This window comes from Arctopsyche grandis, chromosome 1 (genome assembly GCF_051622035.1).
Source record: "Arctopsyche grandis isolate Sample6627 chromosome 1, ASM5162203v2, whole genome shotgun sequence".
NCBI lineage: Eukaryota > Metazoa > Arthropoda > Insecta > Trichoptera > Hydropsychidae > Arctopsyche > Arctopsyche grandis.
The window spans coordinates 11,584,515-11,602,591 of NC_135355.1; the positions used below are offsets into that span (position 1 = coordinate 11,584,515).

Here is an 18,077-nt window from a genome sequence, read left to right on the forward strand (position 1 = left end):
AATCACGTGAGGTAATCGAAATCGATTGAGTTGATTTGAATTGTCGTCATTATGTTATTTGAAATCAATGGATATTATGCTGAAAAAATCTCAGTCATCATATTAATTGCGAAATTATTCCGTATGAATAATATGTATGTACATACGTAATTATGTATATTAAATTTTATATAAATATTTATATGCACATGTATAAATAAATATATATTTGAAAAGTGGCGCAAGTCAAATTTTAAGTTCAAAAAGCACTATTTCTGTTTGAATTAATTCACAAATTGTTATCATCACTTATTTTAATTCGATATGTCTAGAATCTCGGAAAAGCAGAATAAACGTATTACAGGCCACCATTATATTTAAATATTGTTCAATGTTAAATATTAAATTTAAAATATGACGGCTCATACATACATAGATGCAGTTTAGAATATAATAGAGGTACAGAAAGTTATTGAAAGAATGTTAAAAATTGATAAATACAAAATAATACACGTAAATCACATTCTGAAAATTATGTAAAATGTTATAATACGGAGAAATTGATACATATTTAATCAAAGCCTAATATAATAATAAGTGTGTAAACAGACAGTGAACAAATGAATTGCACTGAAATGATAATCGCCCGCTGATGATGAATAAGCGAGTATCAGTTTGCTTAATTGAAAAGCTACATAATGTAATACAACATCAACAAAGTGGTATCATCAATCAGTTATATAAAGTGTTATATACGAGTGGGACGAGCAAATTTGAAGAAGTAAAAGTGCCCCGAGAGAAATGAACTCATTATAATGTAATACATCGATTTTTTATTGCTTTTACTGTATTTTTTCCTTACCGTTTTGTTAACTTTTTACCACAATCAAGAAAGTGAAGATACGCAACTGCCGAAGATTCGACCCGTGACCCGCATTGGAGCTCTCTCGCAATACGAGAACATTTCTAAAAAGATTTTCTCGGGTAGCGTACTTTTTTCGTAGAGATAAAAAGATCATCGTCAAAAATGAACCACTGAGTAATTAAGAATTATGAATGAACGGGTAACAAAAAAAAGAAAAGGAACAGAAGAAGTTATTAATCACAGTTTAATATAGTACACGTCACGATTTATTAATGCCGCATTAAAGTAAGTTGCGTCTGATTAACGAGTGAGATATATCGAAACGTTTTGGGACCTCGATGATTTTTTTATGTATTATCCCTCGCTGTGACGGAGAACCTACTGATTAAATTTAAGGCATAAAAAGGCCACGAAGACGGTTAAGAGACGTACCGACAGCTTTATCAGGAAACATCAATCGGTACTGATTTCTCCGTGAATCAATCGACCTAGTCGTTTGCAAATTACGACTTATCGCAGGCCGATCTTCATATTGTTTTTAGACAGATCGTTCGATCACGCACGTGACCGAGCGGTGAATCTATTTGAACGACGTATCCTGCAAATTTAGATCGATGGGTCGGAGATAACGGAGCGATAACGAAAAATTTCTCCTGTGTGACTTTCTTTTTATGGACGATTCGGCCGGTAAAAATCAAAGATCATCAAATGTGGAGCGAGTAGTAGTCAGATAGCTACCTGGAGCAAAACCGTCGGAGGTCACAAAACCGAGAGGGCAATCTCCGATCGAAATTATTCACGAATTTGTCGACGAGAGATCGATATCTAAATAATTACGCGAATGTTGAGGTCAAATACAGGTTAAAATTTCACGCAATTTAGTTTCTAAAACAAAATAAATTTTTCGGAAAAAATCTACCGAGTAGGTACAATTATTAAATGTAATAATAAAAAATAACAGATATACATATTTACCTTCTACATACATCAGAAAAAATCTGAACATATCTTAGAAATGGAATATTTTACGCAAGTCATAGAATGTACATACAAATCATTTAGCAGCAGTTTACTACATACATATGTACATATTATCAAATTTATCAATTCCAGTTTTTCATTACAGAATAGCCTCGAATGTATTCACCCCTACCTTTCCTCTTCAAAATGTGTGCCAAGGATTACAAAATTTCAGATTCCAACGTGATTATTGAAAAGGGCACCCGAATTTTGCTACTGATTTTCACCGAGACCCTAATATACACGAAGATCCCGGAGAATTCCGACCCGAAAGATTTTTGCTTATAAAAAAAACCAACACGCACTAGTTTGCGAGTATATCGTTCGGCGAAGGACCAAGGTTATGCATAGGTAATTGAAACAAAGCAGAAACTGACTGATTAAAATTGGAATTCGAAGTGAAAATATAATCAATGGTTGAAATATTTACAAAGAACATACGATTCAATAATAATTTAACTTTTGCTTTTTCGTTCAGGGAAATTTGATATGATAATTGTGCAAGAAAATTTCACTGACCACCTCAATTAAACGAATTAAAATAAGTTTTAAATTCGTCATAATCGAATTAAATTTTAATTTAATTATGATCAACGCATGTGTGCAATTTAGTGTTTAGTGTGATGAGATTGAACTAACGGATATCTAAGTTATGAATGTATTGTATATTTATTTATGTGTGTATGTATTTATTTACATATATGGATAGAAAAGAGAAAAATAAAAGATGTATATATAGGTATGTATACATATACATACATACATACGTATATATGTACATATAACGGCCTATCAATCAAGACTAGTATATTTGGAGTAGTAGTAGCAGCAACGATTTGAAGATGCTCTTCTGTCGAGAGTGAACGACCTCTTCGTATGAGTGAGTGAGTGCCTCGAGTGAAAATTTATGGGAAAAAATTAAAATGTGCGTTAATCAAACGATATGAATCGCAAAACAAACGAGTGAAATTGCAAACAGACATTAAATTGGATGTACCTCTTCCTTTTATTTTAAAATTAGCCGGAAGCAAACGTTATCAGATGACGTAATAACATAAATATGACAGTACTATGGTAAATTTAATTAAAAAATGAAATTTATTCAATAGATAATGTCTCGTTCTTGATTTAAAATTACCTGCCGACTCTTAGTGAAATACTATGAACTACAATTTTTGTAAAAAGACATTTACATATATATTTGATTGATATAAATACATATGTATTTATATGTATGTATAATAATAATATATATAATAATTATATATTTTCTCGACATTAAACCTGGAAGTTTATTATAATTTAAAAAACCATACAGTTAAAACTCTGAAGATTTAAATCCTAAAAAAAATTAAAACGGCTATAATTTTTATAATTATAATAGTTTATTTTGAAATATTAGATCATTGGGTTTAAAATAAAATTTCTGATACATACGCTTATATATTGACACATGCAAATACATATCTACATATGTACAGTATGTACCTACATATACGCATAATCAGATAATGTGATATTTTCTTCAAAAATAAAAACAACATCGAATAGTATCTATAGATATCATAATAATAATAAAGATGGTTAACGCCATCGTTCTTTAATTCAGAATTGTTTGACTGTTCTTGGTTAGTTCATCGTCGAGACAGAGAGGGACAATGGTGGGGGGGTTTATTTACTTTCAGCGTCTGGTTGCGGTCTGGCAGGATGAAGATTTTTGAAACTCTTTCTGGTGAGGACTTATGGGTGAGAGTCGATTTTGGATTTTTGAGACTGTATATTTTGTTGTTTACATTCTGCCCGCTGCAAATGAGGATGTATATGACTTATTGTTTGCGAATATGATGAATGTACGTGATTTTATGAATGAACGTGTTATGAATGAACATAAATGATTTTATGAATGAACATATTGTTAATAATGGGTGATTTCAATTTGCCTAGTGCTAATATTCATGTCCGCAATAAATTTAATTTTTTTCTTGCCTATTGCGACCTGGTATAGGTTGGTTCGCCCATTAGTCCAAATATGCTTGATATTGTGTTGGTGAATGAATCTTAAGTGTCAGCAACGATGATCCAATAATGCCCAAAAGGAACTGCGGTCATCCCTGAGGACCTTTATCATGACGCACTACATATCGAGCTTCTGTTTTTATCCTCTGTGATGCTGTTTCAGCTTGTTCATCTGCTGGGGTTTCTTCATCACGATGGAATTTTGCTCGTGTTGATTCTGAATTAGTTTAAAATGAGGTTCGTTCAATTGACTGGCGCCAAATGTACCTCATGAATACTGGTGATGCTGTTGATTTTTTGTATAATACACTTTTACATAATATTTTTGACAGTCATGTTCCTCGGTTCAACATTTATCCTAATTCAGAACAACATCAACGGATTTTTCCACCGTGGTTTGTGTCCAAACTTATAGCTGATGTTCGTGCAAAATGGCTGTCTCATAGAAGATGGAAACGTAGCCAATCATTTGGTGACTATGAGAAATTCCGGACTCTTAGGAAGATCGTGAAACGTGGTGTGAGTGAGCGTTATACTCTCTATCTCAAAGAGATGGAGAGTGCTATCGCAAGTAATCCTCACCACTTGTTCAGATTTATTAAGAGTAAGCATATTTCACATGGCCTTGAGCATTCATTATCATATAATAATAAAAGTTGTGTCGGTCCTGAGATCGCTAATGCTTTTTCTAAATGTTTTAGCTCTGTTTTTGATCAGAGATCACCATCCCTTGATGCTAATTTGGTTTCCCAAATTGTTACTGAGGGTGTCGGTATAGACATTCCGCGGGTCTCGCTTGGAGATGTTAGGATGGCAATTTTGAAGCTGAAGGGGTCTGTTGGGCCTGACGGTGTGCCCCCTGACGTATTAAAGGCATGCTGTAATTCACTCTTAGAGCCTCTTCAGTTTATTTTTAACCTTATTCTTGGTTCTGGTAATTGTCCTGAAAAATGGAAATAATCTAGAGTCATTCCTATTCATAAAAGTGGCTCTAAAAATGAGGTTGAAAATTACAGACCTATTGCAATCATCTCGGCTATTCCCAAAATTTTTGATAATATCCTTCACCGTTTGATTCTTTTGCAGTTCAAAAGATTGTTGTGTGATGAGCAGCATGGTTTTTCACCATTTCGTTCCACTACCACTAATCTTGCCTTAATCCAAAATTAAACTTTAAATCATACGGAGAAATTTTACTTTTAATTGTTTATAACTTTATTTTTTTTAAATGCTGTAAAAATCGGAATTATTCTAGAAAAAGAGATATATAAAAAAACCAAATTTTTCGAAATTTTTGACGACATAAATCGATTGGTTACTGGCACCGGATTTTTTTAAAATCGATGAATTTTTTTATTTAACGTTCTCTTGATACGACTATAATTTTCCACTAGGTACATCGATGAAAATCCAAAATTCGCGTCTTTCTCTCCGGCCTAATATACATATTATATATATGTATGTATATGATGGCTGAAAAATATTTGGAAGTTCATACCGTATTTTCGTTATGCGTCATAAAAATGGGATCAAAAATTGTTAGAGTATTAAGCAACAAACAGAATAATAGCAATATGTATTACAGAAACCAAATTAATTATGATGTTTAAAGGGATTTAAAACACGACATTGTTTTAACTCCCGAAAGATTAATAGTAAATTTTTAAAGCCAATTATTCGATAATTCCACAAAGGTAGCTTGATGTTCCAGAATATTAAGTGGAAAGCATAAGATTCACAGTCAAAATATATGATACAATATTTGGAACGTGCACTGTGCCGATTGTCAGGTTATTGGCGTCAACAGTGTGACACCAGCCATCAACAAAACGGCCAGATTGGTACATAAAACAACGAATATTTCAATTCTACACATCAAGCATCTGCCACTGGTGAATTATCAAAATTATATTAAATTAACACCTAGAGCGCGGCGGGCTCGAATTAGCGCGTTTTGATTGATTTGAAAGTCGGTAGCGGCGACTTTAATAACTCGTTACGTCCGGCAAGTCTTGATGCCCTTTCAGGTGTCCATCATCGGATTTGCCTAGCTCGACTCGTGACATGACTATCGCCCTGTTTTTTTTAAGCGTCGTCAATACGTACAGAGTGTGCTAGAATTGTCAACGTAAAGAAATGGAATCGGTACGATGTGGAGAAAACCGATCTAACGCGAGATGTTGACAAAGAAGAGATCGAAAGCTAATATCAATGTCGGAGAAAGGATTCGAATTTCACGTCATTCGCTTTCGAAAGATCTTCAGTATGCATTTTAACGAGCATATTAAAAGCAAAAAAAAATAATGATTCAATGAATGTGTTGATTGAAAACGTTGTCTCGTTCGATGTTGCATCACATGCATTTCTTGCAAAGCAACGAACAAAACGAAATAGTAGTATACTATTAGCAACGTTTATCGAGTTACGTCTGTTTAACTCGTGTACAACGAACCGTTAAATTGTCACCTAAATCGCAGTTCAATTTTAACTGTTAAAAGCTTAGACCCTCACCCAAGCGATTGTTCCGTATAAAAAAAAACCATCTCAGGTATACATATGTATTATACTAATGGTAATCATTATTTTAAGAAATAAAAATCCGCTTTGGAAAACAAGTTCTATTCGATCATAACAGTTATTTGATTATAATATTCGTCTTTTTTTATATGCATATGCTTATTGAATCTGGAATACATACTTTAAACAATGGGAGAAATCATCACTGACTATCGAAAGTGTATCAAACAAGTGCTAACCAAATTAATTAAGTCTAAATGAATCTAAAGTGAAATCAGTAGAGCGTGCAAGTGGAACTTTGTATATACATACATACGTACATATGTATGTACATATATTTGATTTGTACAATCTTTACACGGTACTACGAATAAGTAAGAATATAAGTACATATATCTTATCCACAGATTTTTAGCGTCGTGTATGTATGTATGTACATACATATGTATGTACATATATATTTACAATTGAATTCCCAGTCTACATACATAGTATTCAATCAGCGCCGGACAATGTAAACATGTATGAATGGAAACCTACTGTAACAAATCGATCTAGCCAGTTGGCAGGTGGTAGAGAGCCCTCAAGGTACTACAGCATGATTTCTCAAAGTGCAGTAGAAAATTTTAAATCATTGCAGTTAAATGTTAGAAATTGAGCGATTCGTTAAAGGTATACCGGATCGAATAGTCAATAATATTGCGAGTAACTACGAAAATTCGTATGAATTTAGTGTAAACATTTGAGGAGAGCATCACGTGAAACTCTCTCTCTCCATTTATAATATAACTATCACATTTGGGTTTTACGAGGTGATCGCTTCACATTGTACGATCGCGCCTTTGGCGTACTCACAAAGGGCACTCCTATAACGAGCGATATTTTCAAACTGTAATAAAACTAATTTTCTCTCTATAAAATTGAACGAAAAATATCATTTTGAACTTGTATTGGAAAATACTATCGAATTGCCTGTCGTTAAAGTACAATCGATGATTAAATTTAGTATATCGAAAGTTGATCTCAGGGTACGTTTGGTTGTATGTAGATTTGATTAGATTAGAAGGATTGAAAATCACGAAAAGAAAACAGTAATGTCGTGTTTGAGAATATAAAATCAAGTGGAAATTCTTGATTATTTACAAATAAAGTACTATTTTTACATTACAATTATTAATTTCATTGACATCTAGTTCCCGGGAGTTTCAACTTTTTTCTTATCTTAGTTTTCTTTTCATATAATTTATTTTTATTCTAAAAATTAAGTGTAAATGTAATATCTATTACACGAGGACTTTCCGTCACTGCGTAATTATGCATATTAAACGATTCGAAGACACAAAACAACCGATCGACGTACGAATTACCCTTATTACGAATGTAACGTTGTCATTATGGGAAAATGCCAATTAATCAATTCAACATTCTAGAAGGAAGTCGATTCGCACTTGCAAATTGGCGACTATTTATTTCCACCGAACCAGTTTTTTGCGACTACATACATATGTATGTACGTACAATGTACAGAGACAGTTTGGTGCAAATCTGTGAACGAACTGCAAGTACTTCGAATAGGACTTCTCACGAAAGTTAATATATAATATAATGTGGTCAGCGTTTATGGAATGTGTGTATGTATATATATATATATATATATATATATATATATATATATATATATATATATATATATATATATATATATATATATATATATATATGTATATTTATATGTATATGTATATTTATATATATGTATATTTATATATATATATATATATATATATATATATATATATATATATATATATATATATATATTATTTTTTATTTTTTATTATTGTTTAGATTTAAAAGGATTAACATACAATGCTCATTATTATTTATAATGTACTGTGCACGTAACATATACTATCGCGTTTCCCGAATACATAATTGTAAATCCAAATGCATGTGAATTTCAGCCTGTTTCGTAAGTAAAGAACGCTTTTAATTCATTTTTTGCTCATACATTACATACATGTATTATTAAATAATGTAGTGATAAGAAATTTCATGAATGTGGTTGATGTCCAAAAATTTCTCAAGAAAATTAGTTCTTTTAGACAGATATTAAATTAATTAAAAATAAATAAAAATTTCGTTAAATATATAAAAACCTCGGAATTTAAACTTAAATACATACATTTTAATTGATCTTTTTACTTATGTTTAAACTAATTAGTAAACCACATATTGTGAAAGCTAAGTTGATTTTCACAAAGGTTTTGATGTGCTATCTAAAAAAATACTTAGATTGTTGTACTAATGAACTTGTCTGAGCTAAAAGTTAGCAAAAATAACTTATAATTAATTAATTAACTATTTATTCAACGTTAATGTTTGAAGGTACCGTGTGAAAATTTTTGTCCCGGATGTGGTCGCATTAAAAACTATCGTTATATCGAAAAGTAAATAGTCAAATTAAATATAATCGATGAAATTTAGTCATCACATTAAAACCGTTGGCGGTGATGAAAAAAATTATAGGAAAATAGTGAAATTAACGAGGGCAAAAAGCGAAAACCACACGGTTAGCTAAAACGGTTCGATTTGAGCCCTGAGGGCGATTACGATCGAACAAAATGTCGACATATCGTTTATCCGAAAATATGTTTTTTCAACTCATCACAAGAATAATAAAATAAAAAAATACAATCTTATGATGCATCGAATAAAAAAAAAATGTTAAAAATGATTTTGGCATGAGAAATATACGGAGTGAGATTTAGAAATGGAGTCTAACCGCAGTATATACATATGCACATATCTCGGAATATATGTACATATGTACAGTGTACTCTCAATTATCCGGGCTAGTGCTGCCAGTGCACTCAAGCATTTAAAACCCGGATCATTTAAATCGCGACCAATCCACTACTCGAATTTTTCCAGATCATTTTCAAAGCATTTTAAATTTTCTATTAATTCCAGATACATATGTGCACTTGCCTCGATGCAGATGAATCTATTTCCACGCTAGTATAGTAATCTTCGAAGATCTCTCTATCCACCATGCTCGCTTTTGGTTATTATATTAATCAGGAAGATTTTTGTCTGTTTTTCTTTTTGATTTTCGAAATCTGAATCCAAATTTTGGGATGATAAAATTTTCATAATCTTTCGTTTGGAAGGACATGTAATACTATCACAATCTCTTGTAAATGCCTCCTACTTCTTTTTTGTTTTACTATATCTCGAACAGTTTAATATTTCATATTCTTTGGCGAGCTTGGATAATCGAGAGGACACTGTATATACATACATATGTAATATGTATGTACATATAAATATTTTTAATATGTACGAATGTATACATCATAGAAAATGTGTGCTATATAGAATATCCGTTTAGATCAATAAACACATAATTCAATACAATTAATTGCATTGAATTTCAGAAGAGCGTAATTTGATCTATGTATGTAAATTAATAGACGCCGGCTATTTTTTTTTTGACTGACCGTTTTGCACAGAACGGTTTTGATTTGATTTTTGATTTTTTAAGGTTTTACGGTTTTAAGATAATATCAATCAGTCGAAATAGTGGGAGGAGCAGAAGCAGCGAACGCGAAACAATAAATCAGATTGGCAAATGTTTGTAAATGACTAAAGTTAGAGGTGTTATTTGAACGAGAAGAAAGGTACTGAAGAATGATAAACTATCCCCGAAGCTTGAAGCTGGGTACACTTACATAAATATCATTGGATAAATCAAACGGGTCGATTGAAAGTGAAATAAACATTTGGCATTGAATTCGAAATACGTAAAGAACGGATGTAAACGATGTTCATATTTATGTACAATAGGAATAGATAGCAAATAATGGTTATTGATGAATGAGAATAAATGTGTTGTATCCATACAATGCTTTTAAACAAAATTCAAAACTCACTCATCATAGAAACATTAGTGATTTTAGACAGCATAAATAATCGGATCAATTACTGTTGAATGACATAAATATGCTGCAGTTTTTTAGTTGAACTTTGTTAATTGATTTTGTGTATAGACCGTATATATTCACTACTTCAATTGTGGTCATGCGTTACAAATACATACATTTGTATGTAAATGCATATATTGCGTTTAATGTATTAAGTATTTATCGGTTATTTTAAATAAAGGACATTCCGTAATATTGATTTCCCGTTTGTTTTTGTAGTTTTGTAATGAGTTTATTTTATGTACATATATGTATATACATAACAGGAAGGCAATAACAAACATTGCAGCATTTTTTATTACATACATCGCTGAATTCAAGATGATGAAAAACTCGAAATGAACTATTAATTAATCCATAGAGAAATCTATGGATTTAAACTTGTACATAAATCAAATTCAGATAGTGGTGACATAGTGGGTAGGATGGTTTTTGACAATTTTATAGAGAAATCGTTTCAACAATGAAATTAGATAAATTGGAAAACTCTGATAGTAAATGATCGACTTGAAGTCACAAATATCCAAGTCTGACTAGAAGCATTGAAGATTAGCACGGGATCGAACCCGGCGACCTCTCGGTGCTTAACATAAACACCTAGCCATGCTGCTATATGTAGGTTTTAATACATAAATGCAACTACCGAGCCATGCTCCTGGTTATTATTAAACATTAAACAAAAAAATGGTTTTCATTATACAACATATAAAATAGTATCGTGTGAAAATGAACTAATTATGCCTTATGGTTTTTGCGGATGATGACAATAGAAGTCACCGCAAATTTGGCAAACGTGTGAAGCTTTAAAATGTGTCACACGTGTAATTTTTTTATTAATGAAAATCAAATTCAACAATTGTTCATCAACCAAACGTTTTGAAATTTAAAAGGCAGTGAAATAAATAATGGACTTTAATTAAAATGCAAATTGATTCAAGGAAAACTGTAGACCTACTAATATATAATAGAACGAGCTTATCTTGTTAGTCATTCTGGAAATTTATTGTTGATTTAAAATGAATACCCATATAAAAAAACCCAAAAGTTCTTAGTCCGGGTCAAAGAATGCATGGCTTCGCACTCGAAATCCTGATTTTATGACTCACCTTGATTTCGCATGACTACACAATTACATCACGTATATTTTGAGCGTAAATTTAGCATTGATCGAATTCGATGACTGTAAAAGCCCGAAACAAAGATTCAAAATCAATAATTACAGACTGGACATGAGCGTGGAAAAGTTACCCTTTACACATACAATTATATATATTTATTTATTCATATGAATCATTATTGTTTGCAATGTATATTAGAATAGAAATACATATTACATATGTACTTATATATTATATTTCACCCGTTCAAAACAAATCGTGATACACTTAATATCTATAGACATGTATTATATTTAGTGCGCAGTGCGAATTCGATCGTGTGAACGACATCGGCGAAAGTTTAGCGGTTGGCACGTATGTATGTATGTAGTATTTATGTATGTATGTTATGGTTTTATTATTTGGTTTTTACTGTCGTGTGTAGCCACTGAAAACTTGATTTGTATAAAATCTTCCCACAATTACAAATCGTACATCGATGCGATATAATCGAACGCGATATTTTCCAAAAATGCTTACATAGTTCATGAACAATGCAAAACAGCTCATGAAAAAAAATGGCAATGTTTGAAAACGATCGGATAAGAACCCAAACTTCGTCACACGACAACATCGATTCTGAACAAAAAAGAGGTTTGTAATAAAAATCAGCAGGCTTGTACTGATCACGAATTAAGCAATTTTTAGGCAATTTAATTAATTAAGTATAACATAAATACATATGCAGCAGGCTTGTACTGATCAAGAATTAAGCAATTTTTAGGCAATTTAATTAATTAAGTATAACATAAATACATATGTATATATGTATGTACACATGAACCGTTAGAATTGAGTATGATATAAGTCTAATATTTCTTCATTTCGAGACATATCTCGCAAAACATTAAATATAATGTTTTGCGTTTAACAATATTTAAAAAAAAAGTTTGCCTGTAATACGTTTATTCTGCTTTTCCGATATTCTGGACAGAATAAGTGATAACAATTTGCGAATTAAGTCAAACAGAAATAGTGTTTTTGGAACTGAAAATTGATCTTCCGCCACTTTCAAGTATTACGGTTATACATACATTAGTATGCTATATTAATAAAATACGCGAGATTTGATAATCGTTTCGTTCGTTGTTTATTTTTAATTACACGAGCTAATTGAATATTTATCTGATATAGGTTTTACACTCCAAATTGAACACTTTACAAATCAAATTCAACATTTTACAAATCAAATTAAACATTTAAATGTATTTTGTAAAAAAAAAAAAAAAAATCAGAAATATGTACGTGAAAATTTGCCCGTATCTTATGTTGACCAACAGCTGTGTTAGTCAGGTAGGCAAAAATTTTTCTACCGCCATATTCACCAATGATGAATCCAATCGAAGAAGTATTTTCGAAGGTCAAGTTTTCCGCTAGAAATTTGCTGGCGGATCCAATAAATTGTCTAAATTTTGAAGATATAATAAATCAGTCTATTGCAACTGTCACTTCTACGGATTGTTATAAATATTTTATGAATATGTACATGAAACTACCAGCAGCTGCCGCAAAAGAACGTTAATAAATTAAATTTACGTACATACATACATACATATGTATTTATGTATCTTTTTTGTTAAACTGTATGTACATATATATGTACATGTACAGGGAAGTTTTTATTAAATAGTAAAATTTAAAAAATATTAAAAGATAAAAAATAATTAAACTTAAAAAATCACTTTAATTATGTATGTATACATACTACATATGTACATATTGTAATGCATCAAGATTTATTTGCAGTTTGTATTAAAAGAACACTATTTTTAATTATTTTAGTAACAATACAAATTTATGTTATATATTTAACTAATTATTTTTCATTTTGAATAATCCTTAATTATGTGTATGCACATATATGTATATGTATTAAATTATTATTTGCGTAAATAAATAGCCTATGAATAAATTATTTAACTGTTCAATTTGAAGTGTAAAATATTCAATTTGATTTGAAAAAGTTCAATTTGGAGTTCAATTAAAACCTGTATATGTATGCATCTAATTTTATGTGATGTGGATTTCACGGTTGTATTCTCGCGCTTTTCTTTATAAATTGGAAACTATTTACCCAGAGTCGATTCGTCCCGCTTCAGTTTCAGGGTAAAACTTCCCGAGAACTTCTCCTTTAACAGTTGTGGGTCGTTCTTCTAATCATGGAAGATGACCTGTAAAATAAAATAAAAAAATTTAAATTAAAAATATGTAATAAGACTCGTTTCCCCAACCTTTTCGGCGTATTTTATCGTCGAGTTTGTATATATACAAAACATACATATGTATGAAAAAGTTTTACATACTGAAATACTTATTTTATGAGATAACTATTAAAAAAATATAGTAAGAATTGATTTTTAAACGCATTTTTAAAGGTGTGTTAATAATTAAAAAACATATGAATGATCACAATATGTCTCATATGTATATTAAAGATATTACATACATTTATACAAAATACATTTTTATATACAATATACAAATTCCTGTTTAGACAGACGAAAAGTTGAGAAAACGAGTCTCGAGATATTACAAGTTGGCAGAACAGAGCGCACCGTAATAATTTATATTGCATTTCAATGGGGAAGATATGTGATGAAACTTGACCTATAAATGGATGTCTAACGACAGATTTTCAAACCGATTGTGCTTCTAAACAGTATCGATTCGTATGTAAGATTGTAAAAATTTCTAACAATGTGAAAGTGTGTCCGAAATGTCTACGTAGTGTGGGAAAAGCTCTGCGAAGCTTCGTCCGAAGAAGGCCTGAGGGCTACGCGCGCAGCTTATGGGGAAATGAGATCTTAATCGAGAAACGCCATGAACGCTTACACACAATTCGAATCGATATAATTGACCGTCGCATTTCGAATTTTTCAATAATTTGACCCCCACATTCTGTGGCGACCGGCTTTGTACGGGCGCGTAAATTGAATTGTTGTAAATTTAAAGGTCGTATAAGACAACGCTTCCGGTCGATTTTAATTTGAACTTGTTTTTAAAAATGATTTAATTTAAGATTATTCTTGTGACGTTTCTCATTAATAAATAAGTTTTGTTGATGATTTTTTTAAGTTGAAAGCTGAAAATTAGGGTCATTTTGTCGCTTGCGGCGAAGTGATTATTAATGTACACATTTATAACAATATGTGACCATTGTTTTTTTAATAATATTAACTGTGAACACAAGTGTGAAACTCAATCAAAAAAGTGTTTCCAAATCAATCAAGTTTAAAAAATTAATTGAAATTGGATTGTTTGACTAAATCATGTCGGGATTAAATAAATAAAATAAAACTAAAACTAAATAATGTCGGGAGTCCTAAGACACTTCGAGGCTTAGTGAATAGATTTCAGATATGAATCGACTTTTAACTATATGTATACATACATATGTGCATACAAAGAATGAAAGTAATTAAAATTTTTATTAAACGTGATAAATGGAAATGAAAAATTAATTCAAATATAGATTTTATAATCATGTTGAAAGAAAATGTTTCTAAGCATGACGAAATTAAAAAAATTATAATATACATTTTTTGCTGGATGTTTAAATTTGACATTTTCTGGGGATTTTTTAAAATATGGTTGATATTTTAAAAAATATTAAAAAAAAATTGCATTCTGCAAAAATCTTATAGTACCTAAAATTAAAATATTTTTTTGATTTTATAAAATGTAATAGAAGAACAATAAGAACTTTTATAAGAGGGATTGAAAAGGTTAAGAGTCATTGGTTATTTGTGTGAATATTTGAAAAAAATTTTTTTTCATGCAAGTAATACATATGTACATTTGTCTCGTTCTTTGTCTTTCTTGATTAAAGTCCCACAAAAATATTAATTTGTAAAGGTGGCCAAAATAGGTCGTTTAACACCGGAAGCTTAAAAATAATGAATAAAAAAAAAATACATGTCAAAAAACGAAAATTAACGCACGAAGTTCTCTCAATATGTATCGCAATGAAACAGCCTCTGGGTGTTTTTGGACCTCAGAAAACACACATCGCATTTAATTAGAAAATTTGAAGACTTCCCGACGACATTGCAAGCCCAAGGCCACAGACGGACGTAATTGCACTTTTGTGAATTGCAAATAGTAGTGCAAAATAATAAAAAAAAAAAAAATATATATATATATATATATATATATATATATATATATATATATATATGTATGTATGTACAAACATACATATTTACGTATGTACATATATGCACGTACGTAGAATATGCCTTTGACAAAGCGAAATTCTAGCGTGTGCGAATTGAAAAACCTGTAGAGTTAATCTATTAATTTTATTACTTTTATTTTCTTTCAAATTGGTCTTGAGAGAACAGAGAGATGGAAAGTAAAATCGAAAGGAAGCGATTTCCATTATTTTAACGACAGAGTGTCGAATAATTGACGGGCATGCTATTCCCTAAATGACTTAATTGAAGACAATCAAAACGAATGACGATTTTTCTATGCGTTTAATTTTATAAATGCAATTTAATTGTAAATAATGTAAAAATTGCTATGTATTAGGCACATCTAGCTACATTACGGTTGATCTCATTTCCATTTTTCCGACGAGTGAATAAAAAAATTGAAATCAAACCGTTTTTATAACGCAATCGATTTATATTGACATTTAACAGTAAGTACGCCAAATCACGAGCGAGCTTTCATTCAATTACCGCAACATCTTTTTACAGTTTTTGTTTCATATACAAGTACATACATCGTTGATCATCGTGAAGCATTTGCCGACGGATGTCTCAAATTATCAACGGTGAGAGTGTGTATAAAGCACCGGGTTAAAAAAAATAAAAGCCAACCAACAAATAAATCAACAAACGATGAGCTCAAAAAAGTCACCGAATTAGGCGAGGGGGGGGGGGGGGCGTTAATTCGATCGGAAAAGAGTTGGTCCAACAATTAAGTCATTAAGAAAGAGATCCGATCACATTCAAACCGGCCAGTCAAAATGCGATAGCGATTCGAGTGTGCCGCCCACCTTTACCTTTTGTTCCGAGATTGGAAACGGTCGCAATTAGTCGACCCGCGTAAAAGTAAAAGCTCTGCAGCAATTACTCTTCAGTTAATTAGCGGTTTTTTTTTTCAAAAATTTTTCACATTTAGTTTGAAATAATAGATTGAGTTACTACAATTCAGGTGGGGCTCTTGACCTTTAAAGGGTTAACGCTCGCGATTCGGATCAATCATTTTTATTTCGGCGAGAGAGTGCGAATTTTATGATGGCGATTACGGAACGCGCCAACTAGATAAATTCTACACAATATTATTGATAATAATATAAGTCTTTCCCACAGTTTGAACAATCTGAATTTTTAAAACTCAAATTCCCACTATACAGATCAGTCGTCGTAAAATATTATAAGCTAAAAAACGAAAATAGAAAAAAATATCGATTTACATTACGAACTACAGAAATGAAAACAAACGCCAAATCTATCTACCCTGAGCCGAAGTCGGAGTCGTGGCATTTTGTCTAGATACGGTGTTATTAAAATTCGAGCAATCCCGAACGATTTAAATCAAATTTATGTTTTTTACCTAATAATATACATATACATATGTACATATATGCATATTAATAAAGAATGATTTACTAATACCCAATGTATGCAGATCTGGGACAGTGTTTCTATATTTGGCTATTTCTCATGTGGGGGAAGGATAGCCTAATATTTTCAAATTATGTTAAATGGTTAGCGTAACGCTAACAACCGAGGGGTCGCGGGCTCGAGCCCAGATTCAGTGTTTGTTGATTGGGATCATCCCTTATCCAAGGTCTGACGTTAGATATACTATGTGACTCAAGGTCGATCGTTTCCAATTTATCTGATTTCACTGTTGAAACAGTTCCTGCCAAATTGGCCACCTACCTACCTACCCTCATTTGTCACCATTATTTGATTTTAATTTAAAATTTATAATAATATAATACTACATACATACATATGTATGCACAAAAGTTGGCTATAGGTGTTGGGGTCCCGCATCCCGAAATGACAGTATGGTAAAAATATTTGTTAAAAAAAATCACTATACCATACATATTTAAAGAAGTTTTACTTCGATGAAAATAAAATTGGAATGAAAAAACCACTATTTATAACACAAAGTATATAAAAACACAGATAAAGTAAAAATAAGCTACTTACCTACAATATATGAAAGAGCATGATATGAAATGTCAAATAATCAATATTTTCAAGTGTAATATTATGAATACCGCATTGTAAATTTCTGAGAATTAAATACATTCCAAGAATAAAACGCCTACATTCTGCAATGCACATCAAGGTTGAGAAGAACTTATTGACAATTCTCAAGCGCGAAGTCACATCGATCTCGAATAAAATAAATAAACAAAATGATACTATTACAGTTTCACGATTTAAAATTTGGAAGTAAAGGTTGAACGCAAGCAGTAAAAATGAGAGGAAAGAAAAGCTGTGACACATGATGAGCACTTTGGTGAAAATCGGTCACAAGTTGAACAATGAGTTTCGATGCTGAATG

At 31.2% G+C, this 18,077-nt stretch overlaps 1 protein-coding gene across 2 annotated transcripts in view; it reads right to left on the reverse strand.

Annotated features, from left to right (window-relative positions):
* Window positions 1-18,077, reverse strand: part of ko (Stork-head domain-containing protein knockout) — a 160,515-nt gene that overhangs the window by 57,637 nt on the left and 84,801 nt on the right. For both annotated transcript variants that reach the window (XM_077429465.1, XM_077429458.1), the window contains exon 4: window positions 13,615-13,711. The gene's annotated coding sequence lies outside the window, so the exon portion shown is untranslated. The remainder of the gene's footprint in view (window positions 1-13,614; window positions 13,712-18,077) is intronic.